The sequence below is a fragment of the Mus caroli genome, unplaced genomic scaffold (genome assembly GCF_978045245.1).
Source record: "Mus caroli unplaced genomic scaffold, Mus_caroli_1 scaffold_1, whole genome shotgun sequence".
NCBI classification, from domain to species: domain Eukaryota; kingdom Metazoa; phylum Chordata; class Mammalia; order Rodentia; family Muridae; genus Mus; species Mus caroli.
The window spans coordinates 56,217,842-56,234,697 of record NW_028227256.1 but is presented as its reverse complement, the minus strand read 5'-3'; the positions used below and the strand labels follow the sequence as shown (position 1 = coordinate 56,234,697).

Below are 16,856 nucleotides of genomic sequence, written 5' to 3'. Positions count from 1 at the left end.
AGGAACTATGCCAGCCCCAGAGTTACCTGCAAGGCTGGCTACAGCCTCAGATGATACCCTTCTGCGGGCCAATGTCCCCTTCTGTTGGGTTCAACATTTTTTACTAGAAGGTTCTTGGTAGGAAACCTATGGCCTCAGCCTGCTGGATCAGAGTCTATTTTAGAGGACTCCAACTGAGGCTGTTGCTTAGAAGTAAACTGCCTATTTCAATATTTTCTTGCCGTTTGATGATTTCTTCAACAGATGATGGCACAAAGCTTGTTGTTGAGGGGCAGGAGAGATGGCCCAGTGGCTAAGGGCTTATGCTGCTTTTCTAAAGGACCCAGGTTTGGTTCCCAGCACCCATGCCAAGCAGCTCATAAGAACATGGAACTCCAACTCTAGGTGATCCAATGCCCAATTTGTGTCTTTTGGGATACCTCCACACATGTGGCATAGACTCATGAATAAAAATAAAATCTTTTAAGAATGCTGGTGAATACTTTTCTGGTTGTTCCGTTTTAATGAGCCATTACTTATTTCTGCTTGCTGTTACAGAAATTCACCATAACTTTAATGGATTACAACAATATATATTTACCATATTATAATTCTGAAGGAAGTTTAAAGTAGGCCTCAGTGAGCTAAACTCAACGACTCTTCCTCATGTTCTGAGGGCGATAGGGGAACCTGTTTCTTACTTTCCCTGGTATCTAGTGCAACCCTCATCCCGTGACTCCTGGACACCTACCTTCCTCCATCCTCATAGCCTGCAGCAGCAAGCCCGGTTTTCCTGGACAATACTCCACCAGCCTCATCTGCTTCCCTTTTAATGGTTTGTTTCTTTCATTTTTGCATTGGTGTTTCATGTGCATGTATAAATGGATGTCGAATCCCCTGGAACTGGAGTTACAGACGTTGTGAGCTGCCATGTGATTCCTGGGAACTGAACCTGGGTCCTCTGGAAGAGCAGCCAGTACTACTAACCACCCAACCATCCCTCTACCTGCTCGGACTCGGTTAGTCATCTCAGCTAGTTCCTCCTAGTCAGACAATGGAGCACAGCCACAGGTGTCTAGGATGAGGATGTGGGCATCTTTGGGGACCGTGACCTTTCTTTCACACTAAGGGAACTTGAAGTATTTAACTAATAAAGCAAACCATGTAGACAAAGCCAAGTAACAATAGTCAAGAAACCAAAAGTGACAGGAAGTTAGGTAACGGTAAAGGGCAGGGCCATGCTTTGGGTGAATGAGCTACCCGATGGTTGGGTTAGCCAACACTCTGCCTGACACACCGTGTGTTAAGAGCTGAGTCTGGCAAATGGTGGTTATGTGCATCTGACATGAAACTGATGCATGTGGGGTTTGAGTAGATCCCCAGCTCTGTTGGTAATGCTTGCTCAGTATGCAGGAGATTCTGGGTTTGATACCTAGACTTTATAAACTTCAGTAAGATGTGATGGCACGTGCTTGGAATCCCAGCACTCGGGAGACAGGGGCAAGATCAGGAGTGCAAGGACAGTATTGGCTACAGAGCCAGTTGTAGGCTAGCCTGGGCTACATGAAACCATCATCTCAGAAAGATATGATAGGTAGATAGATGGATATCTGGCTACATTAAAAATACATGGAGAGGGGGCTGGTGAGATGGCTCAGTGGGTAAGAGCACCCGACTGCTCTTCCGAAGGTCCGGAGTTCAAATCCCAGCAACCACATGGTGGCTCACAACCATCCGTAACGAGATCTGGCGCCCTCTTCTGGAGTGTCTGAAGACAGTTACAGTGTACTTACATATAATCAATAAATAAATCTTTAAAAAAAATATGTGGAGAAGTTGACAACTTTTTGTCAGAGATTGTTGGGATTATCTGGGCTAGGATGTCACATCAGGTTTCTGGCCACTTGAGAGGCCTGGACACCATCCACCTCAGAGTGGGTTCAGGAATGACGATGGATGACTGATACTAGATATTCTTCTCTTCAGAGCCACAAAGAACTTCCATTTGTGGCTTGGACTCAGCATTGGGGAACAGAGATGAGACAATGTGCACACAAAGAAAGCATCTCTGTTCAGGTGTGTCACTTTCCTAGGGGAGCTTCTTGCTCATGATTGTTAATTAATTAATTAATTAATTAATTAATTTTGTAGTATTGGAGATTGAACTCAGAATCTTGCACTTATTCTACCACCGAGCCACATCTCTGGCCCTTTTATATGTTTATAGTACTGAACAAAAGTTCAAAAGTGCAGGCAAGACAATTCCAAAGGACGTGGTGACCTCATCAATCCCCCCTGCCTCAGCAGAGTGGAGTGTCAAAGGCACCAGGGAAGTTCCTTGTGGATCTATGTAAGGACACTGAAGGTATGTTTTAAATAAACATACCAGACGATGTGCATCCCTCATGAGCCTCCCTTCAAAGCAGTCTCCTTGGAAGACGAATCACTTAGCCCCGAGATGCTGTTAAAAAGCTCCTGGTTCCTCTCCTTTTAGACACTGCAGTGCATTCTTTGGAGTATCCTGATGAGAGCACATATCTATCCTTTGAAGGTGGATTTGATTTTTAACAGCAGCCAAAATTCATCCAGATCAAAGCCTGGGAACTAAGGTGTACAATCAAGTTGAGGAATACCCTTTTGGGAAATGATGGGGATGGTAAAATTAAGTTTTCATAGGAGGTTTGTGTATGCTTATGGGAACCAAAAAGTAGGGACAATAGAAGTACTGAGAGACCAAATTAGCAGATTTTGAAACAAGACAATACACATGTGAAAGTGGCGAGTTTTTAGAATTTATTTTCTTTTAAACGCTGTTCTTTCCTAGGGGTCCTTTATCATAGCATTTGGAGTCACAAGCCCTGGGATCTGTGCATCTCCAAGCAAAGTCGCCCAGCCTTGTTGGGTGTCACCATTGTGATGTGAAAAGGAGGGTTGTAGCATTAATTACATCATATGACAACTGTCCATAACACATAAAGTCATCTGAATAAAGCAGAAGGCTGTGTATGTAAATTACCCAGCCTAGAGTCCATGGCATATAGAACGTGTAAATAGTGGTTATTGTTGTCCCCACTTGTCACACTGTGGACTGACAACCACACACACCCTACTTTTTGGTATTTGTGATCTATGCTGTAGTCCTAATAAGGACTGTTGACTGACTCCCCTGGCTGGATCAGCTGCTCTCAAGTCTCCCTATAACTTCTTAGAAGCAGCTACTATTATGTTTACATGAAATTAAGGACGAAGCTCTCCCAAGATATTCAGCCAAGAATCTATTGAGTCATACGCTGGTGTCTTTGTGCTTTCCACACTGTGGCTCTTCACACCTTGTTTGGACCCTTCTGCAGGAGGAAGGCTTCCAGTGTAGACAGTAGAGTCCCATTGCTTGATTTGAGTGTAATTCCTGCTTGTATCAAACATGGCCCAGGGAGCTGAAGATGAGGAACTGATCTTGGGCTCAGCAGAAACTAAACGTGATTGTACGCCTTGCGTAATAGGTGGGGCGTGCTGCATGGTTTTGCTCACCCACCACCTACTCATGAGGCACGCACACCCGACCGGGTGCCGGGAGATACCATTCCAGGCTGTTCTGAAAGCCTTCAGTGATAACCTAAGTATGAAACACAGTCTCCCCGATAGTGGAGCATTCTCCTGAAAGCAGGAAAAGTGTGTCTATCAGATTGTGGCTGAATTCCAGTGGGAGTCGAGGAGGTGACAGATAAGAACACTTTATGCTCTTCCTCAGCCTACAAGTTGACACTCTGATCATGTGCTTTTCCTAACACACGTCCCTTGAGAGTGCCTTGTTATCTGAGGCTGGGGGTTGCCTGGTGATCAACCCCCTTGCTAACCTGGGACAGTCTCCACCATAGTGTTTTCCCACATTGCCATGGTAAGTCTGAATGGCCAAAGGTGTCTGACTGGTCTGGAGTGTTTGTTTATTTTCTTGTATACATTTGTTTCTCTTCCATCTGTTCCCTGGGTGACTCAGTGCCAGGTTGTTCTGGAAGTAGAATCCAGACTTCCCGCATTCTTCTTCCATCTGATCCTGGGTGACTTAGTGCTGGATTGTTCTGGAAGAATCCTTCAGACCTTCTAGGAATGACTCAGTGGACTCCAGGCCGTGTCTTTTGAGGACATTGGGGTTTTTTTGTTTTTGTTTTTTTTTTTATATAAAAAGGTATTTATTTACATGGGTACATCTGCTACATGCTTTTATTTGTTCTGTGCTATTGTTGGAATAACATCTGTTGATGGCCACTTTTGTGCCTTCTGCCTGCCTTGGGAAGGGGCAGAGTTTCAGAAGTTCCATGTGTGTTAGTGACAAGGAGCATATGGAATTACATCATCATTTATAGGCATCTCCGGGATCTTCCCTCCTGAATTTGTCACTGTCTCTCAAGTTCTCACCAGGTGAAAATCCTGCTGCTTCCTGGTTGTATATTGCCTCCCCTTTATGTCACTCTCGGTGCCATGTTTTATAGACACGGAGTTGTTGCTTTGTCAGCGTTAAGTCTTTAGCTCAGAAATAATAAGCTACAGCTACTTATGTAGTTCAAGGCTAGCCTGTGCTACATGAGAACTTTGATTAAAAAAAAAAAAAGGACTGGGAATGTCACTCAATTGGTGTGATGCTTGCTTAGCTTACACAAGCCCTGGGTCAGCCCCCAGTATGCATTAACCAGGTAGTAAACCCCAGTTGCAGTTCAAGACCAGCCTGGGATCTATGAGACCCTATCTCAAAGAACAAAAGAAAAATCAAAGAAATAAAAAATAGGGGCTGGAGAGCTGGCTCGGTGGTTCAGAGCACTTGCTGCTCTTGCAAGAGAACCCAGGCTCGATGAGTTGACCTATAACCATGCCCAAGTCCAGTTCCAGGAGATCTGATGCCCTCTTCTGACCTTCTCGGTCACATTCACTGTACATGTAGACACATGTTCTGGCAGAACACTCAAACACATACAATAAATTAACTAAACATTTAAAATTCAGCTAAGTGAGATTGTTTACAGATCCTGTTGGTTTTGAGACAGGGCCCGCTGCATAGCAGAGCCTGGCTTGGGAATCCTCTTTCCTTTTCTTCCTAAAGAGCTGGGGTGCATGACCACACGGGTTCAAGAATGCTTTAGTAAGTACTAAGAGTAAGATGATCTTCCCTAGCTCATTCCCTCACCAGTACGTGAGTGTGATTCCCCGGAATATCAAATGCGTGAGTCTTTATGGCTCCCCAAGCCACTAGTCTCTATCCGAACCCAAATATTATTTATTTCTTTCATTAACATACTAAATGCTTGTTGAACAAGTGGCTGACTTCATTCATGAATGCCTACTGTGTCCCTCCCCAGGGAATGTCTTTGAGGAGTTGACAACCTGGAGGAGGAGAAAAGACTTGTAAACAGAAGCGCCCTTCAGTTTAACTTTCTCTCATTCCCCTTTACTCATTATTATAATAATTAAAATTTAATTTACTTAGTGCTCGTCCATCCCAGGCAAGCTGCTGGTTCCTGTAGGATACGTCTGCCTATTTACCTTGCAGAACAGCTATCACTGACCCAACAATAAGCTTAGGAGAAGGGAGCAGAGGCAGGGCCTGCATCAGTCTGTCACTTATGGGGCTGGGACTCCTCAGCTTCCCTGCTCTGTCCTCCCCCTGACTCAAAGTTCATTTGCTTAACTAGTCGGAATCTCGTGGTGTTTGCTCTACTGCAAGCTAAGCATTGTCTGGCAGGCTGTAGATAGATAACTAGATAGATTAGATACCTAGATAGATAGATGTAATGTGAGATTGTATATTACCGTTTGTTAGAAAGCTTACTCTAATATGTTTAATCAGTAAAAGACTATAATGATGTCTTTTTAGGCAACACAATATAATATATATATATATATATATATACACACACACACACACACACATACATATATATATACTGTATGTTATTTATATTCTCTCTCTCTCACACACACACACATATCATTGAGTATTGTTAAATACACTTAGGTCAGAATTTTTAAACTGCCTCTCCCTTGTTCTTCCATTGATCTGTGCTCATGACTTTTAAAAGAAAACAAACATTTTATTTTTCTGCGATAGTGACCATTATGTTTTCCTTTTATTGGTGAGAAGAGCCCAGGGCATGTGTCCTAGCCTCAGTTTCCCCGTGTTAAAGCTAGGGTGTTAGGTTTAGTGACTTTCAAGGTCCTGACAGCTGCATGGCCAAGTGTTTGTTTTGGTTCTGTGCCCATCTTGCCCCAGGATCTCCAGGAGTTGGTAATACTGGGAAAGTTATTTTTTGGCCTGGTTTAATTTAACTTTTTCAGAGTACATTTCTATCAGAAAGTAGTCGAGCCCTATTGTCAGAGATGTGTCTTGAAGGTATTTCCAAACTTGTTTCTTATTCTTCGCTTGACAAGGGCTGTCACGGGCTCCATCACTCCTAGGCTAACAGCTACCAATAAACAGAGAATTATTTCCCACCAGCTAACACACTGTTTACTTTCCAGAAAAATTGCACTTTCCAATCTGACAGTTGATCAAGGGCGTCCTGCTGCTGTCAGCAGGAAGAAATGTTTAAACACAGAGATGGGAGTTTAAACATTTTCTCATTATCACAGAATAAGAAGAAAAAACACAAATAAATAAATAAGTAAAAAATGGCACCCAGCCTCTCCGGCCCCCTGCTGGGAGCGTAATGAAGCTGTGTCATGTGACCAGGAGGAGTGGGCTTTTATCTCTGGCCTCAGTATCTTACTCAAGTGACACCTGTCACATGACCCAACTTGGGTCTTTTATCTGCCTTCCCCTGGCACCCTTTTGGGAAATTGTCTTTTCCAGAGTCTTGTGGCCTTTAACAGCCATTGTCATGGGCACCGTGGGCACCATTAGAATCTCTTAAGATTCCCCAATTATGTTTAAACACACTAAATGATAAAACTAAAAGAAAAACTCCAAAATGACCCGGTGGGGGTGGGGGTGGGGTGGAGGAGAAACTATTGTGGTTCTATTGTGTTTCCTGCGACTTTGCAGGGTTTGGAATCTGTCTGGTCAAAGTCAGATCTGTGTTTTCAAATGCCGGTCATCAAATTTGAACCTGTTCATTAGAACAGGAGTTCAGGCAGCAAAAGCCAAGTGTCTGAACTGTGGCCACACTTAGCCAGTTCATGGAATGAAGCCAATCACAGCAAAGGCAGAGGCAAGTAAGGGGACTGCTCCCTTCCATCTCAAGCCCAACCCGACTCCGGAACCTGGCTTACCTGGGGTCCTTACTATCCTGTCTTCTTTCGAGGTCTTTGGCACATTTCACTCTTCTGTGTCCTTTGTCCTTTTCTGGGTCCCTGGAGCCACCTGCACTGCCATCCCAGACATTGGCAGTTTTTATAGAGCCTACTATGCACCAGGCACTGTTTAATCCCAGGGCGCTGGCTAATCCTAGGCAGCTCTCTGAGAGATACGATCATCACTTATACTTTAAAAAGAGGATGTGAACGTGGTGGCTCCTGCCTGCAACCCCAGCACTCAGAAGGTTTAGGCAGAAGGATTGCCACAAATGTGAGGCTAGCCTGGACTACAGGGTGATATCTGTCTCAGAAAACAAACAAGAAGACTCCAAAGTGCAGAGGCACAGCAGGAAGCAGAAGCCAGATTTGAATAAAAGGAATAGGATTCTAGATTTTAAACACAGTTTAAAGTGTAATAGCTTTAAATTTTATATTATTATATGTGTTGGTATTTTGCCTGCATTTGTGTCTATGTACCCCACGTGTGCCTGGTGCCCTCAGAGGCCATAAGGGGCGTCAGATCCCCTGGAACTAGAGTGAGCTGGGAAGTGAACTTAGGTCCTCTGGAAGTGCTCTTAACTGCCAAGCCCTTATTAGTATTTTTGTTTGTGTAACTTTTCCTTTGCTCCCATCACCTGAGTCACATTAACTAAGCTTTTGTTTTCTTTTTCTTTCTTTTCTTTTTGTTTGGAAAAAGGTCTCACTATATAGCCCTGGCTAGCTTAGAACTCTAAACAGTCCATGTTCCTTCAGACTCTCAGAGAGTCTGCCTCCTGAGAGCTGGGATTAAAGGTGTGGCCCACCACTTTCCGATGCTCTGAAACTGGTTCCCTTCAAGCTCCAAATCCTATTTATTCCTTGTACAGTTATCTTATGAGCACGACCACGCACCAGGGAGTGCATGGATATTTGGTGAGGGATGAAGCAGAAATCATGGCAGAAGCCAGGAGTGGCAGCATGGGACCCGTTACAGATGGCTGTGAGCTACCATGTGAGTGCTGGGAATTGAACTCAGGACCTCTGGAAGAGCAGTCAATGTGTTTAACCGCTGAACCATCTCTCCAGCCCCAAGATCATATCTTAAAAAATAAAATACAGCACAAAACAAAACAAAACATGGTAGCAGAATGTATTCATTTATTAAGTAGCAATTTGTCTTTGGGGTGTGGCCACTGGAAGGTTGCCCTACTGCCAGGGGATGGCCTCCTACCCTTGCACTTGTGGACGACACTAATCGGACTTAGTCCATTAAAAGGAGGCAGCATGAAGAACGTTGGGAGGAGGACATGCTGAGAGGGACCTGGGGAGATTGGGGAGGAAGAAGTTAGTGGTGGATATGACAATCCATTATATATGTGTATGGAATTCTCAAAGAACACATTTGTTTAAAGGCAAAAGTGTTAAAAATCAAAAATCAAGATAAAAAGACTAGGCACTCTTTCCAAGGTGTCTTATCAGTGACTGCAATAAAGGTTCTTGTGGAGTTTGCCTCCTAGAAGGGGAAAACCAGGAACTGTCAGAAAAAGTAAATCGCAAATTTCTGAGCGTGAAGTCAAGTGAGTCCCTGTGCTAGGGACATGGAGCAGGCTCAGGGGAGGGGTGGGGCGGTTAGTGTACAGGAGGCTCGCTGGTCACACAGGTGCCGCACAGGAAGATGCCATGAGACATGACTGTGAGCAGTGGCTTGATGCAGGCAAGGACGTTGCCTGTGAGGGTTGTTTGGAGACTGAGCCAGATAAAGCCAGGGATGTAGAGCAGGTTCTTTTATTTTAGCCCCAGATGCTGCCAGCTTCATCATCTCTCTTGTGCCCAACAAAGCAGGGAACCTCCCGGCCCTCGGTCTCTCTTGCTCTCCCCATGGCTATTTCATCTCCTCCTCTGTCCTTTCAGGAGAGGGTTTCTGAAAAGGTTGACTTCTGTTTTCTGGCCAACTCCTTTAATCTGTTCTGCTTTTCTACAAATGGATACAGCTCTCCTGTACGTTACCAGGGATCAGTGGTCAACAAATCATGGCCTTTTGTAATTCAGTCTGCCCTATTTTAACCATAGACAGTTGGGGAGTGCATATAAGCACAGCCCTTTGCAGTTTTTACATTTTTTTAACTTTTATTTTTTAAAATTTCACATATATGGGTATTTTGCCGACATGTATGTCTGCGCACTATGTTGTGTATGCAGTGTCTGTGGAAACCAGAAGAGGATGTTGGATCCCCTGCGACTGGAGTTACAAACAGTTGTGAGCTGACAATTTCTACCTGCTAATGTTTTGTCTTTTTAGCCTATTTTATGTTGCTCTAATAAAATACCCGAGACAGGGTATTTTATGAAGTAAGAGCTTCATTGGCCACACAGTTATGATGGCTATAGAATCCAAAGAACATGGAGCCAGTGTCCAGGTGACATTAGCCTGGCAGTGTCGGCAACAGAACAGTGAAAAGAGATTCTCTGTGAGCATGCATGGTGGCATACGCTGAAACAATGTGTTCTTGAGATAACTCATTTGCTCTGTGAGAGCAACATTAATCTCTGCCGCTAAGAAAGCAGTGACCCCAAGCCCAAGTGCTAGACACCACTTTTTTTTTAAAGACTTATTTTATTTATTTGGGATTGGAGACATATGTGCCACATGAGTGCAGGTGCCTTTAGCAGCCAGAAGAAGGTCTGCACCCTCCTGGAGCTGCTGTCACAGGCAGTGGTGAGCCACCCAACCTGGCTGCTGAGAACTGAACTTGAGTCCCCTCGAAAAGTAGCAAGCACTGTTCTTAACCATTGAGCCATAGATCCAGCCTCTCAGAGCCCATTACTTAAAGTTACCATGACACTGGGGATGAAGCCTTTAACACATGAGCCTTTAGAAGTGTCCTAGCATTCTCCGTTGCCAATTCTTCATTCTCCCAGCGCCTCCCACCCCCCACCTCCTGTGTAGGTCTGGTGAAGTCAGTTCTCTTTCTCCCAGCCCCTGAATGTGGGTCCAGTATAGTTCCTGTGTATCTTCTCTCTGTGCATGTTCTCCTGGGCAGCCACATCTGGTGATTTCAAGGACAACCACTATCAGGTGATACCAAGACATAGCGGTTCTCTGTTCTCTGTAATTAGGCTAACAGTTTTATTGGTGCACATAGTACTTCAAACTCAAGATCACTGGATATGAGTTCATAGCCTTCTCTTCCAAACTCATTATTTGACTATGCGTGGTGTAGATTCCAGGACAGGAAGCCCTCAGCTATTCTGTACTGCCCCACTGCCCTCCCCAACCCTACCTACTAGACCGGACAGGCAATCACTAGAGGAGATCTAGGCCATGTCTGCCAATAGTCATCGGTCTTCTACTGTGGTAGAGTCCTGCATCTGTTGTCTAGTTCAAAAACCGGAACGTTGCCCCTCAGGAACAGGGAGTCCCTCAGGTCAGAAGGAAACTCGGAACACTCTAAAGCCTCCGACCCTGTGTGCATTTCAGGAGCAGAGACGAGACAATCTAGACGTGAGATGTAAAACGATGTCCACACAAATGCTCACGAGGGCGTGGTAGCTCATGCTTGTAACCCCAGCAAGCAGGAGGCTGAGGCAGGAAGTGTACCATGAGCTCCAGGCCAGCAGCCCAGGCTACAGAGTGAGACCACTCTGTTTAAAAAATTTAAAAACAGCAGCCTGGCAGTGGTGGTGCACTTCCTAGCACTCTGAAGGCAGAGGCAAGAAGATCTCTGAGTTTGAGGCCAGCCTGGTCTACAGAGTGAGTTCCAGGACAGCCAGGACTACACAGAGAAACCCTGTCTTGAAAAAACCAGATAGATAGATAGATAGATAGATAGATAGACAGACCAACCCAGAGGAAGACATACAGAAAGGCAGTGTAGCACATTGCAAAAAGGAACATAGAGGAGGTCCAGTGATCCCCCAAGTCCATCCTTAGGGTATTGACATGAGAAAATGTGGAATGTGCCGGGATGTAGCTCGGTGGTACAGTGCTTGCCTAGCATGTGTGAAGGCCTGGCTTTGACTGCCAGTGCTGCAGAAGGAGAGAAGAAGGGAGGGAGGGAGAGGGAGAGGGGCATAGTTCATCATTCTTGTACAGTGTCCACCTTCTTTCCTAATCTCTATATTATTCTAATTTTAGCATTTCTGCTGCCAAAGTAAGTCCCCTTAAGGGGAATGTTAGTATTTTGTGTTTCTAGTTCTTAGATGTTTGCTGACTGAGTCAGTAGATTAGGATGCATATTTTTATATCCTTGTTCATTTTGGACTCCCACAATACCTTCCTGCATTATCCAGTGGTCATACTCCCAATACTGATGGTAAACTTCAGTTAATTCAACACTGTGCACGTTGGGTCTTCTCAGGATACACTGTCATTCTTAGAGATAGGGAAGAGCTAGAAGTACAAAATCTGAGGCTCAGAGGCTCTGAGATAATAGACTAAGATAGCAAACAGTACTCGGGGATTCATTTATGAAAGGTGTTAAGAGCAACCAAAAGATGCCACCTCCAGGAAAAGGCCTTCAGCTGTTTGGTTCTAAAAAACCTAGTTGCTCAGGGTGCATGGCTTTCTTCTATAAGCTAATCTTCACTGCTTTCTCCCAGAGAGCTCACTTTTAAAATGGTGAAAGTTTAGAGACTAACTCTAAGGTATTTTTAGATGCACTTACCTAAAACATTAAAATATGTTAGCAGGTCTCATTACCAACTTTCATAAAAAACCCTGACACTCTGCCAGCACTGCCCAACAGAACGTCCTACAGTAATGGAACCGTGTTTTCTGCATGGGAGGCATTAAGCCACACATGGCTACTGAGCCCGGAAATGTGAGACTGAGGGACTGCTGTTTTAGACTTAATTGAATCACTTAAATTGAAATATTTAAGGGCTAGGATATAGTCCACTTGCCTTGCATGCACAAGGCCCTAGATTTAATCCCAGAACCAACAACAATGACAAAAAGAAGTGAAGACAAAGATGGAAAGATATAATACGTTGATCACCAAATTTGGACAGTTCAGGTCTGTGTTTTAAGTTCCTGGTCAGGAAAGGTTAAGTTATACTTAGTAGCAACTCCAAGATATTAGCGGCTTAAAGCAGTAAAAAGGTTTTTGTTTGTTTGTTTGTTTGTTTGTTTGTTTTGTGTGTGGGTGCAGGCATGGGCCTCTGTGTGTGTGTGTGTGTGTGTGTGTGTGTGTGTGTGTGTGAGGGGGGGATGGTAGGGGCATGTGTGAATGCAAATGTTGTCAGAGGTCAAAGGGGATTAGATCCCCTGGAGCTGAGGTTACAGGTGGTAGTGAGATATGCAATGTGGATGTTGGGATCTACTAGGAGGTTAATTTAGGACCTCTGCAAGAGCAGTGTGGGTTTTTAACCCTCAGACCCATCTCTTCAGCCCAACTATAAAGTTTTATCTCTCTCTCCCACTGTAAGTGTCATTTGGGAACTCTGTTCTTTATCTCCTTGTCCAGGCCTTATCCTGTGAGCTTCAGTCCAAGCAACAGTGAAAACAAAACAAAGCAAACCCTAGAGCCTCGCTTTGGGCATCTGATGAATGCTCCGCTCACATGCCCATCACTTCCTCTCACAACCCATTGGCTAGAACAAGTCATGCTATTTCCCCCCTCTAAACCGGAAGTACTATTCGTTACGAGGACACCCGTCTGATTATGGATGAACCAGAGACGGAAATTCTGAAGGACTAGCAGTAATGGCTAAGTGTTCCTAGTCAGATGGAGAACAGATAATTATGTTTTAAAGTGTCAAGTGTATCTCTATCAAAGGAGTCAATAAAAACGTGGGAGGAAAGATACACAAATAGCAGGAAAACGTAGTTTACAAAATCAAGGAATGAAGGAAAATTTCAATGTTTTAGAGCCATATACATAACTTTTATTAATTGTTCCAATACGTAGACCCATTGAGAGAGAAAAAAGCACAAACACAATTTGTCTTCCTCTTAAAATTAAAGCTGATAATTTTGTTTGTTTTGAGATTGGGTTTCTCTGTGAAGCCTTGACTGTCCTGGAACTCACTCTTTAGACCAGGCTAGCCTGCTTCTGCATCCTGAGTGCTGGAATTAAAGGGTGTGCACCTCTACCTCATGGCTAAAGGTGATAATTTTATTCATTTAACAAAAGAAAGAAAGAGAGGAAGAGAGAAAGGAAGGAAGGGAGGGAGGGAGGGAGGGAGGGAGAGAGAGAAGGAAGGAAAGGAGAAAAAAAAAGAAAAGTGTGTTCATAGAAAATAAAACAAGTCTGTCTATTCTGCAGCTACAGGACCGTATAGAACCCCAGTGAGCCAGTCTGTCACAGACATTCTGAGGCCATGCTTGGAAATCTGCAAGACCAAATGACCTCACTTCCAACTAGGAACCCTGGCTATTGCTCTCCATATCACCCAGAAAGCAGAAGAAGCCACCACTGTGGTGTGGACTCCTGCAGAGGGGCAGGAGCCCGCCAGCCCCTTTTCCTTGTGACAGCATATACCACTACAAGGAGGGTTCTCTGGCTTCTGGGATTTCACTTACAGCAGCTTGTCCCTCTATGTGGCTTGTCCCACTGCCTGGCTCTTCCTGGCAGTCCACCTTGGAATATGCAGCAGAGTTGGAGCTGGGGAATCACAGGCTTTGGGGACAGAGTTTGTGCATCAAACCGCAGCGATTTACATCTGATCCTGAGTGTTCTCTGTAAACTTGACTATGTCTTAGTATTGGTAAGAAGATTACTCAAGATTAGATCCACAAACTAAAAGGTGCATAGTAAACATCTATTTCATAGAATGCTTCCTTTACAGTGTGGTATGTAATACATGGAGTTGAGCTTAATGATTTAAATGTGCCCGGATCAGAAGAGGCTAAGCTGTTTTTCTTCTTGTGGGGCGTCATCTTAGTCTTTCATTTCTGTAGCCTGAAGGGATTAGCATTATCTGTTGGGGGCAGCTAGATTATATAATTAATTCACCTCATACTTAAAAGCACCACTTCCCACTAAGTCACAGCCTTACTTAAGTTGTAGGCATTTAAAACCCAACGTGTAAGAATTCAAATCAGATAAAAACTGACAGGAATAAGTATTGTTTTGACTTGCAGCCGATTAGCCAGGTCTGCATCCCCTGAATCATGACCCAATGGGAAACATCAGCTGCCTCTTCAATAGAATGGTCTACAAATCAGATAGAGACGTGATGACCAGAAAGATCTCAGACACTGGACACAGCTAAACTCGAGGTCTCCACTTGAACCCTGGCATAGTTAGTGTCTTAGAGAAATTACCTAACTTCTCGGAGCTCTGGGTCCATGCTAATACAGTGGAATAATCACAGTAGTACTTATTTCAGTGAGTTGTAAGAATAAGGTGTGCACTTTCTCTGATTTATGCAAGTAGTCACTGGAAATTCTTGACCTGAATAGGTTTGATATCCCATCCCATATCAGCACTGGCGTGTTTCTAGGTTGTCTAGGATCTGTTCTTCTCATACACACCCTGTCAGCCCCATTCAGCCCACACAGTTCATCTCGCAGGTGACTGGGCAGGCTTTGTCCAATGGCTTGCTCATATACACAAAGACAGCTTTCTGGGGGATTATCTGCATGTATTCCCCCCTCTTCTTTCATCTCAGATACTGGGTGGGTAGTTACCATTTTAAGATTCTCTCTTAATTGGTCCTTCCTCCTAAAGGATACATAGTGGTTTCTGGTTTCTAGGCCACTATATTGGCTGAGATGATCCCTTGATGAAGTAATTTGAGTTTCCCAAGCTTCCTTAGGAGGCTCTGTAAAAAGTGGGACGTGTGTCAGCCAGGAGGATCTCCTGCTGAGGGCTCCCTGTGTGCACATGTGCCTGATGGTGCCCCAGAGATTGAATTGCGTCTCTGGAGCTCTGGTATCTCCACCATCAATGGGAGCTTAGGTTTCTTGTCGCTTTTGCCATCTCTGAAGACAATTAGGATTCAGTAGCGGGTAATAGCTGAAACTCAACTCTAGCCAGAAGCCCAATTTGAACGCCTGAAATCTGGGCGTATTTAAGTAATAAACTTTGATAACCACTAAAGAAAGGAGGAAGAACATACCCCAGGGATCATCACAAATAGTCCCAAGCAAGTCCATTTGTTGACAACTTTATCCAAGAGACCACGTTCCCTACAGACCTCTCTAAGCCAGGCTAATCCCCTCCACGCCACAGAAGTCTTTCAGCTGGGGGAAACTGTAAGGGAATATAAGAATGGCAGGCCTCAGCAAGCTCTGGCTCTAGAACTTTCCAGATGTCCGCCTCCCAATCTGTCCTGTAAAGAAATGGAATTTTGGGTCCAGGACTCATCAAAATGGTTGAAACTGTTCTGAAGAGATAGCTCTTTTCTTGTCATCTTAGTTTATGTTTCTTTCTTTCCTTCTTTCCTTCTTTCCTTCTTTCCTTCTTTCCTTCTTTCCTTCTTTCCTTCTTTCCTTCTTTCCTTCTTTCCTTCCTTCCTTCCTTCTTTCTTTCTTTCTTTCTTTCTTTCTTTCTTTCTTTCTTTTTCTTTCTTTGTTTTTAGGTAACAATAATAGCAACAACTTTCCATTGCACTCTTCCTGTATTATATCCTTGTCTTGAACATCATGTTTTAAATATTCCAGGCGGCCAGAGAGAGAACACAGATCTCTGATCCAGTATGAAATAGGGCACGAAGCTTCATCGTAAGCTGACACAAAGAGACCGTGTGGCTACAGGCCTGAGAGGGAAAGAAGGATGAAGAAAGTCAAACGACAGTGAGAAGACACAGCCTGAATAGGGGGAAACTTGTTAAACCCAGGTGCAATCACCTAAGGAATTTCCACACTTAGGTTTTTAAAAGGTGATAATAAGAGATTGCAGAGGCAACATCTTAGAATAGTCATTACGTCTCTTATTTATTGTTATGTGTGTGGGTGTCTTGCCTGCAGGTATGTCTGTGTAACACATACATGCAGGGCCTAAGAAGGCCAGAAGACGATGCTGTACTTCCTGGGACTGGAGTAACAGACGGTTGCCAGCCACCATGAGGGTGCTGGGTATCAAATCTGACCCTGAGACAGAGCAGCCAGCACTCTTAAGCACGGAACATCTCTCCAGCCACAGAGGTAACTTCCTGTCCATCCTAATGAGAACCAGGAAAACTTTAAAAGAACACAGTGTGGTAATATAAACTTTAAACCCAGCAACTGAGAGGCAGAGGTGGGTGGATCTCTGTGTGTTTCAGGACAGACAAGGCTACAAAGTGAGACCTGTTAAGAATATTTAAAAATCTCCCTCTGACTTCACAAACTACAATTGTAACTCTCCACATCCGTGGGTGAGACCAGAGCAAGTTGTAAGGTGACATATGAGAGTCACCTGTGAAAGGGGCTGGTGTAGCACTTCAGCTCCTTGCCACGTCTTTGCTGTGGGCACCAACATCTATTTAAAAGTCCCAAACTGATATTTTTGTGGCTCTACTGAAAGTCTCGATTTTGAGGAACTGCTGCCAGTCACCAAGTCCTAATACCCCAATCTACATTTCGAATCTCCTGAAAAGTGAATATTTTGACATAACTTGGATTCAGAGGAAAAGATTTACAGACCCTCAGTGTCCATTTAGGCTCCTTAACTCTAGTCCTCTCCAGTTTT

At 44.2% G+C, this 16,856-nt stretch overlaps 1 long non-coding RNA gene across 2 annotated transcripts in view; it reads left to right on the top strand.

The window, feature by feature from the left end:
* LOC115031520 (uncharacterized) overlaps nucleotides 1–16,856 on the top strand; it is a 98,348-nt gene that overhangs the window by 80,336 nt on the left and 1,156 nt on the right. Inside the window, exon 4 of one of the 2 annotated variants that reach the window (XR_003837165.2) lies at nucleotides 16,154–16,330. This is a non-coding gene — a long non-coding RNA (uncharacterized LOC115031520). Of the gene's footprint in view, nucleotides 1–243; nucleotides 754–16,153; nucleotides 16,331–16,856 lie in introns of those variants that run through there. The other variant, XR_003837166.2, reaches the window with a different exon arrangement.